The sequence below is a fragment of the Prunus mume genome, linkage group LG3, assembly GCF_029339155.1.
Source record: "Prunus mume cultivar Tortuosa linkage group LG3, ASM2933915v1, whole genome shotgun sequence".
Taxonomy (NCBI): Eukaryota; Viridiplantae; Streptophyta; class Magnoliopsida; order Rosales; family Rosaceae; genus Prunus; species Prunus mume.
In genome coordinates, this window is record NC_142700.1 from 27,073,970 (window position 1) to 27,080,705 (window position 6,736).

Below are 6,736 nucleotides of genomic sequence, written 5' to 3' on the forward strand. Positions count from 1 at the left end.
CAATTGAAGCAACACGCTCCCTTTAATGAATTTTTTGCAATTCCACAAATACCCTTATTAGGTTAGAAATTTATCTCCCGTATTTCTCTCAAGTTTGCAGACACCAACGTTTTGTATTTCCTGTAGCCTCCCAAGTTATCAATCTATTCGCTCAATCTCTTATAGCCTCCCAAAGTTTGCAAACAATTCACTCAATCTATTTTCAAAGGTAAATGATCAAACTCTTCAAAGCTATTGATTATAGTTTTTAGGGATATATGGATTCTTCAATCTCTCGTGTATGATAGTTTTGAGGGATGGAATCCATATGGTCCAAAAGGTCCTTGAATGGTAGGTCAACCTTGCTTTCCTTCAACTCTAATTCTTCCAAGTTGGAAGCTTTCTTATCCATTGATGGGTTGCTTGTCCTGTAAAAGGCCTAAGCTTTACTCTATTTTCATCCAAGTCACTCAACTATTTACCAAAATATATTCCCGGTTTTAGCAATTCACAAGTATAATAAGTAATGAGATTCAAATTCGGATCTTCATATAATTTATGGGTTCGGGGTGAAAAAAGTTTAAGCAAATTAGAAAAGCCTAGTGCTTAGTTTTCAAAACCTTAAAGTCATCAATCTATGCTCTAAACAACCCACAAGTTTTTTTTTTCCATAGCTGATGTATGATAGTGATGCTTGATTCAATAAAAGAAATAAATTATTTTTGCTCTTCATTATAGGTATTATTCTTGCTTTTCATTATTTTTGTTTTTTTAGAGGGTTTGATTCAATAAAAGAAATAAAATTATGGTGGTTTTTCTCTAACTTTTATTAATCTTTTTCCTAATTCAATAGGGTTTGATGTCAGAATAGGTAATATCAAAACTGCAGACCCAAAAATAAGAGAAAAATATATTGGAGTGTGTTTGAATCATTGTCATCTTGTACTACTTGGTTTAACTGCTTTTCATATATGTAGTTTTTCCCAAGTATTCCTGTAGGGCACTATATGCATGTTTTTAGTAAAACAATTATTTGCTATAACATGTTCATCTCCCAATACATACATATTTATATAAGAAATGCACAGATGGTGAAGAATAATAATGTGGCTAGTGGATCTCGAGTTTCGGCTATATGGAATAATCAAAATACAACTATATTTTGTGACTTGTGTATCAAGGAGGTGGAGGCAGGAAATCGTCCTGGTACTCACTTTAAGAAAGAATGATGGGAAAATGTGAGGATTAGCATGAGTAAAGAGACAGGAGCAGAGTATAATAAATCACAATTGAAAAATAAGTGGGATGCATTTAAAGAGCAATGGAAAATATGGAAAGAACTAATTGGAAAGGAAACTGGTCTTGGGTGGAATTCCAAACTTCGGACTGTTGATGCTTCTGATGAATGGTGGCATAACAAAATTCAGGTATGTTATTATTAATGCTTTTAATGTTGTTTGTTTATTATAATTCAATGAAACCTCTGTAATAGTTTTTCATGTTGTTCTCTTTGAAATGCAGATAAATCCCAAATATGCAAAACTACGTAGAAAGGGTAATAGTCCTGATATGGAAGAGAAGTTTGATAGAATGTTCATGAACACCACCGCCACTGGTGACCATGCTTGGGCACCTTCATCTGGTGTACTTCCCATATGAAACTCATGATTCATCCAAATGTGAGGGTATTCTACTCGACAGTGGTGATGATTCGGATGATCCCGTATACGTACCAGATGAAATAATTCAAGTCACTGAAAAATCTTGTGGGAAGGGGAAAAAGAGAACAAATCAACAACTTGATACACAAGTTAAGAAAGAGAAGAATGGAAATAGAGTTGCTACAAAAGTGGAGAAGGTAGGAGGTGTTGCTAAATTGTCACAACATATTGAGTGGATGATTGATATAATGGAGAATAGGGTACAACTTTAGTGATGATGAAAGGGTCACAAGGCAGTAGCATTGCTGAAGTGATGAAAGCAGTTTCGTCTTTACAGGTGCAGGACCTGGGAGCCATTTGTGGTTGTTTGCAACTCGGTTATTTCTAAATCAAGAGAAAAGAGAAATTTTCACAACTATGGAAGATCCTAACGTCAAGCTTCAATGGCTTAACTATGAGCTTTCTGAAAAATAAGCTAGCTATAATTTAATTATGATTAATGATATATTGTGTGGCAAACAATATGGTCTAAAATTTCTTAGAACTTTGTTTTGCTCAAGGATTTTTTTTTTTTAGGTTTCTTATTTGGGTTTGCTATTTGGATGGTTAGTTTATATGTGACTGCTATATATTGATGATTTTTATAATGATAAATTACTCAAATGGTCCTCAAACTTGTACTCGATTTACATTTTGGTCTCTAAATTAAATTATTAGTATAAATAGTACATAAACTCTATTTTAATCGCCCATTTGATCCAACTGTTACATTTTCTGATAAATGTAACCAAATTTTAGGGGCAAATATGACTTTTCATAATTAACAAATAAAATATGGTTAAAATAAATACAAAATTATAAAATAATTGAAGAAAAAAAGGAAAAAAAATCATGAGACCCAAACCCCCTCCCTTCAATTTCTTCTCCCCAATTCCCTATAGACCTCTCCAATTACTGTGTTTGTTAAAAAAAAAAAAAAAAAGATGGTTTGTCAATGACCTTCAACCATCCAGCCCAACAATTAATGTCCAAAATAATACTAACAAAGGTTGTTGAAGGTTGCTGAAGAGACGCAAAGGAAGAGGAAAGCTCCTGAGGAGGTGGGCAATGGCGAAACTGGTGGGAGTGTTGGCCTTGGTATTGATGGCATAAATCCCCAAAACCTCGCAGCAATGTCGGTGTCTTGGCTGAAGAATCGGTACTTGTACTTGGAGGGTGAGAAATTGACAGTGGTTGTGATTTTGGGAGGTGGGGTTGGCGGGTGATGAGGTGGGGAGGAGGGTGGTGGGTGGTTGTCTCTCAACAACAAAGGGAAATCAAGGGGGGGGGAGAGGGTCTGGGTGGTTGTTGAGTTGGGGTTCTGGGTTGGTTGGGAGGGGTTTGTGGAAGATTTTTTTCTTTTCTTTTTCTGTAGTTGCTGGCTTGGGTGGAGGGTAGGAGGAGCTTGGGTTTTGGGTTCATGGGGCCTGGGATGGAGGGTGGTTGTTGGATGGGTTTGGGTGGAGAGTGATTGTGGGATGGGTTTGGAGCTTGAGGGTGGCAGCCATGGGGGAATGGGAAGAGAGAGAGAGAGAGAGAGAGAGAGAGAGCTTTTATTTATTTTTTAGTATTTATTTATTTTTAACGTACAAAATGACCAATTTGCCCTCATATTTAACAACAACATTGACATAATGTAACAGTTGGATCAAATGGGCAATTAAAATAGAGTTTATGTACTATATGGACTAATAATTTAATTTATGGACCAAAATATAAATCGCGTACAAGTTTGAGGGCCATTTGAGTAATTTACCCTTTTAATAATGAGTTGTTACTTGAATGACTTTAATTGGTTGCTTTGACTGAAAATTCATATGACTTTTGTTTTATATCAATGCATATGTGGATTTTAGTTTATTATGATGATGAGAATGTCTATAACATTGCAGGTTTATTTCAAGATATGGAAATTTCAGAAGATGAAAGGGAGTTCAACCAAATTGTATGTGTGTATTCGTACTATGGAATATTATTATGAGAAGTATACTCTTAAAAGTCCTTGTATGGATTCTTTTTAAACAGGAAATAAGTGGGTGATGGAAATGTTACGGGGGAATGAAAAATGTTGTTATAGAATGTTTAGAATGGATAAAAGTGTATTTTTGAAATTACACACTGACCTGAAAAATAATTGTGGGTTGAGAGGTTCTAGGAGAATGTGCGCTGCTGAGATGTTGGGAATGCTTGTGCACATTCTAGGACATGGTATAGGGAATAGGCTAGCACAAGAACGATTTCAACATTCTGGTGAAACTGTGAGTAGATACTTTGGTACATTACTTGATATTGTATGCCTTATAGCCGTTGATGTCATAAAACCCTCGGATCCTGAGTTTAATGGAGTCCTGAAAGAGATATTGAGAGATTCAAGATATATGCCCCATTTTAAGGTAAGAATTAGATGTAACAATTTATCGTTTTTTTTTATGAACAAAGTAATATTTATTCAAATGTTTCTCTTACTGTTTGCAGGATTGCATTGGTACTATAGATGACGTACATGTTCAAGCATCAATACCTCCTGAAGATCAAGTACCATATATTGGCAGGAAAAGAATACCGACTCAAAACATAATGGCTGCATGTAATTTTGACATGCAATTCATGTTTGCATGTGCAGGTTGGGAAGGCACTACACACAATACAAGGGTATTTTTATCAGCATTATGAAACAATGCTTTAAATTTTCCCAAACCTCCAAATAGTAATGTTTCAAATATGTGCATATCATTAAACTTATAATTTTTTTCACTTTCAAATTACATTACAATTAAACATATCTTATTGGTTATAGGAAAATGTTATCTTGTGGATGCGGGTTACCCACAAATGAGCGGGTATTAGGGACCATATAAAGGTGAAAGGTATCATCTTCCAGATTTCCATAGGAGTACTCAACCAACAAGTTCTAGAGAAGTATTTAATCACATACACTCTTCCCTTAGGAGTGTCATTGAACGCATTTTTGGTGTATGGAAGAAAAAGTGGAGTATTTTTCGAGACATGCCTAGCTATCCATTCCATAACAAGTGAAGATAGTAATTGTAACTATGGCACTTCACAGGTACATAAGGAGGCATGGCCAGCGTGATTTTCATTTTGACAAAGTAAATGACAACCCAAATGCAATGGAGATGGAGGGTGATGCACAAGAAGAATATCATATTACTCAAGGGCCTGGAGCACAAGAAGTAGAAACATTAATGAACAAGATTGCAACAAGTTTAATGAATGCATCTTCTTAGACAATTTCTTTATTTCCATTTTTTTATTGCTACAATTTAAACCTTATTAGAACGATGGATTTGTCAAAAAAATATTTATTACTTATTCAATTTGAAGGATGGTTTATTAACCCACTACCGTGGTGATCACTTTTTCTTTGTTGGAAGATTTATTAAATGCCTAATTATTTTTGCTTTTCCCAGACCTTGAGAGTTCAAATTTGTGCATACCCAAGGTTGTTCTAGTAGAGTATAAAGTGATTGTGTATAATGTCATTTGAGTCTAAACAAAAGTAGGTTATATTTGGTCCTAGAAAATAAATGGTATATTTCGTTAGAAAATTGAATTTTTATTTTTCTTTAAGCAAATATTTATAATTTTTAGGGAGAAAAGTATAACACACTTTCAAAGTTTATTTTTTACAAAACAGATTAGTATAAAAACACTTTTAGCATCATGTCTATTTTAGCCATTATAAACAGTTACAACACTTTTACAATAAAATTTACCAAACACTCTGACACTGCTTTTCATACTCACAACACTTTTAAAATTACAATTTACCAAACGTTTAACTGCTTTGCTTTATAGCTGATTCTTTTTAAAGCACAGCATAAGCATCTTTTTTTTTTTTTTTAAAGCGGCAGAATCCCAAACCGGCCTTAGCCCACAAACCCACTTCATCCCCACTGCTGCTCCCATTGGACAAACCCCACCACCACACAACCACCAGCCATCTCCACCCAATCACCTCCAACACATTCATTCACCAACTCCAAATCACCCACCCTAAACCACACAACTCCAAAATGCCAACCTACACCCAACCAACTCCAACAAATCCATCCTTACTGTTTGCCCGTTTTGCGTTTACTCTGTGATGGAAGGGCAAAATTCCCACTGCGCTTGAGAACCATAAACTGTCGACAAGTCAGCGTTCTTTGGTGTGCGAGCGCCAACGCTAGTAATAAAATTCTAGCAGACTTAGTTTGGAATAGATAACTTGCGCCAAGTTCTTGATTTATGCAAACAAACGATTGTGAATTTGGGTGAGGAATATCTCCCAAGTAAGTTCTTTTCTTGCCTCGATCGGTGAGGACTTTAATAATTTATCTCAAGATAAAGAGGTTGTTCGCCGAATGGTTGATGGAATTTAAAGCTTTTAGCGTAATCGATGGAATTTAAATGCTTTTAAGCGAATCGATAGAATTTAAATCGCTTTTAGCGTAATCGCCTTTTACAAAACTATAACAAGAAATACTCATGCTAGAGAGATGAAGATACAATTGGAACTCCATTTCTGGATGGGAGGCTCGCTCGGTTGACCGGAAATGTCCGGCCGGATCGAACTGGCCGGATCGGAATGTTGACAACTCGATTGCTAAGTTTCAACTATAAATCGATACCAAAGGTAGATTCTGCGAGCTTCAATGTACTTTAAGCTTTGTGAAGCTTCGAGGGGCGAACTACGGCTTCTTCAATGTAAGGCGAAGTGGTTTCTCGAGGACTTGATGGGCTAGAGATCGCACTGTAAAATTTGTTGAGGTTTTCATGTTTGGGAAAAGCTCAAGCTCTACCTGTCTTGGTTTTTGCTAAGTCTGAACCTTGGGAATTCTAATCTAAAGCTGGTTTTCACTTGGAATTCAAGTGAGCTTCTGGTTGAGTTGTTTGTGTTGGTGTCTTGGCTCAATGAGCTTTGGTTGCTTCAGTGTTTTGAAGGTTTTTTGAGATCAAGTGATCATTTTGAGTTTTTGTTTTTGATTGATTTTTTGGTTTCTTGAGTGTCCTCTACCCTGTTCACTCCTTCTTGTATTTATAGAAAAACTGTT

The 6,736-nt window shown here is 35.7% G+C and overlaps 2 pseudogenes; both read left to right on the forward strand.

Moving 5' to 3' along the window:
* The first annotated feature begins 1,067 nt into the window (after positions 1–1,067).
* Positions 1,068–2,905, forward strand: LOC103327067 (uncharacterized; annotated as a pseudogene).
* Positions 2,906–3,703: 798 nt separating this feature from the next.
* LOC148919272 (uncharacterized) lies at positions 3,704–4,927 on the forward strand (annotated as a pseudogene).
* The last annotated feature ends 1,809 nt before the right edge of the window (positions 4,928–6,736 follow it).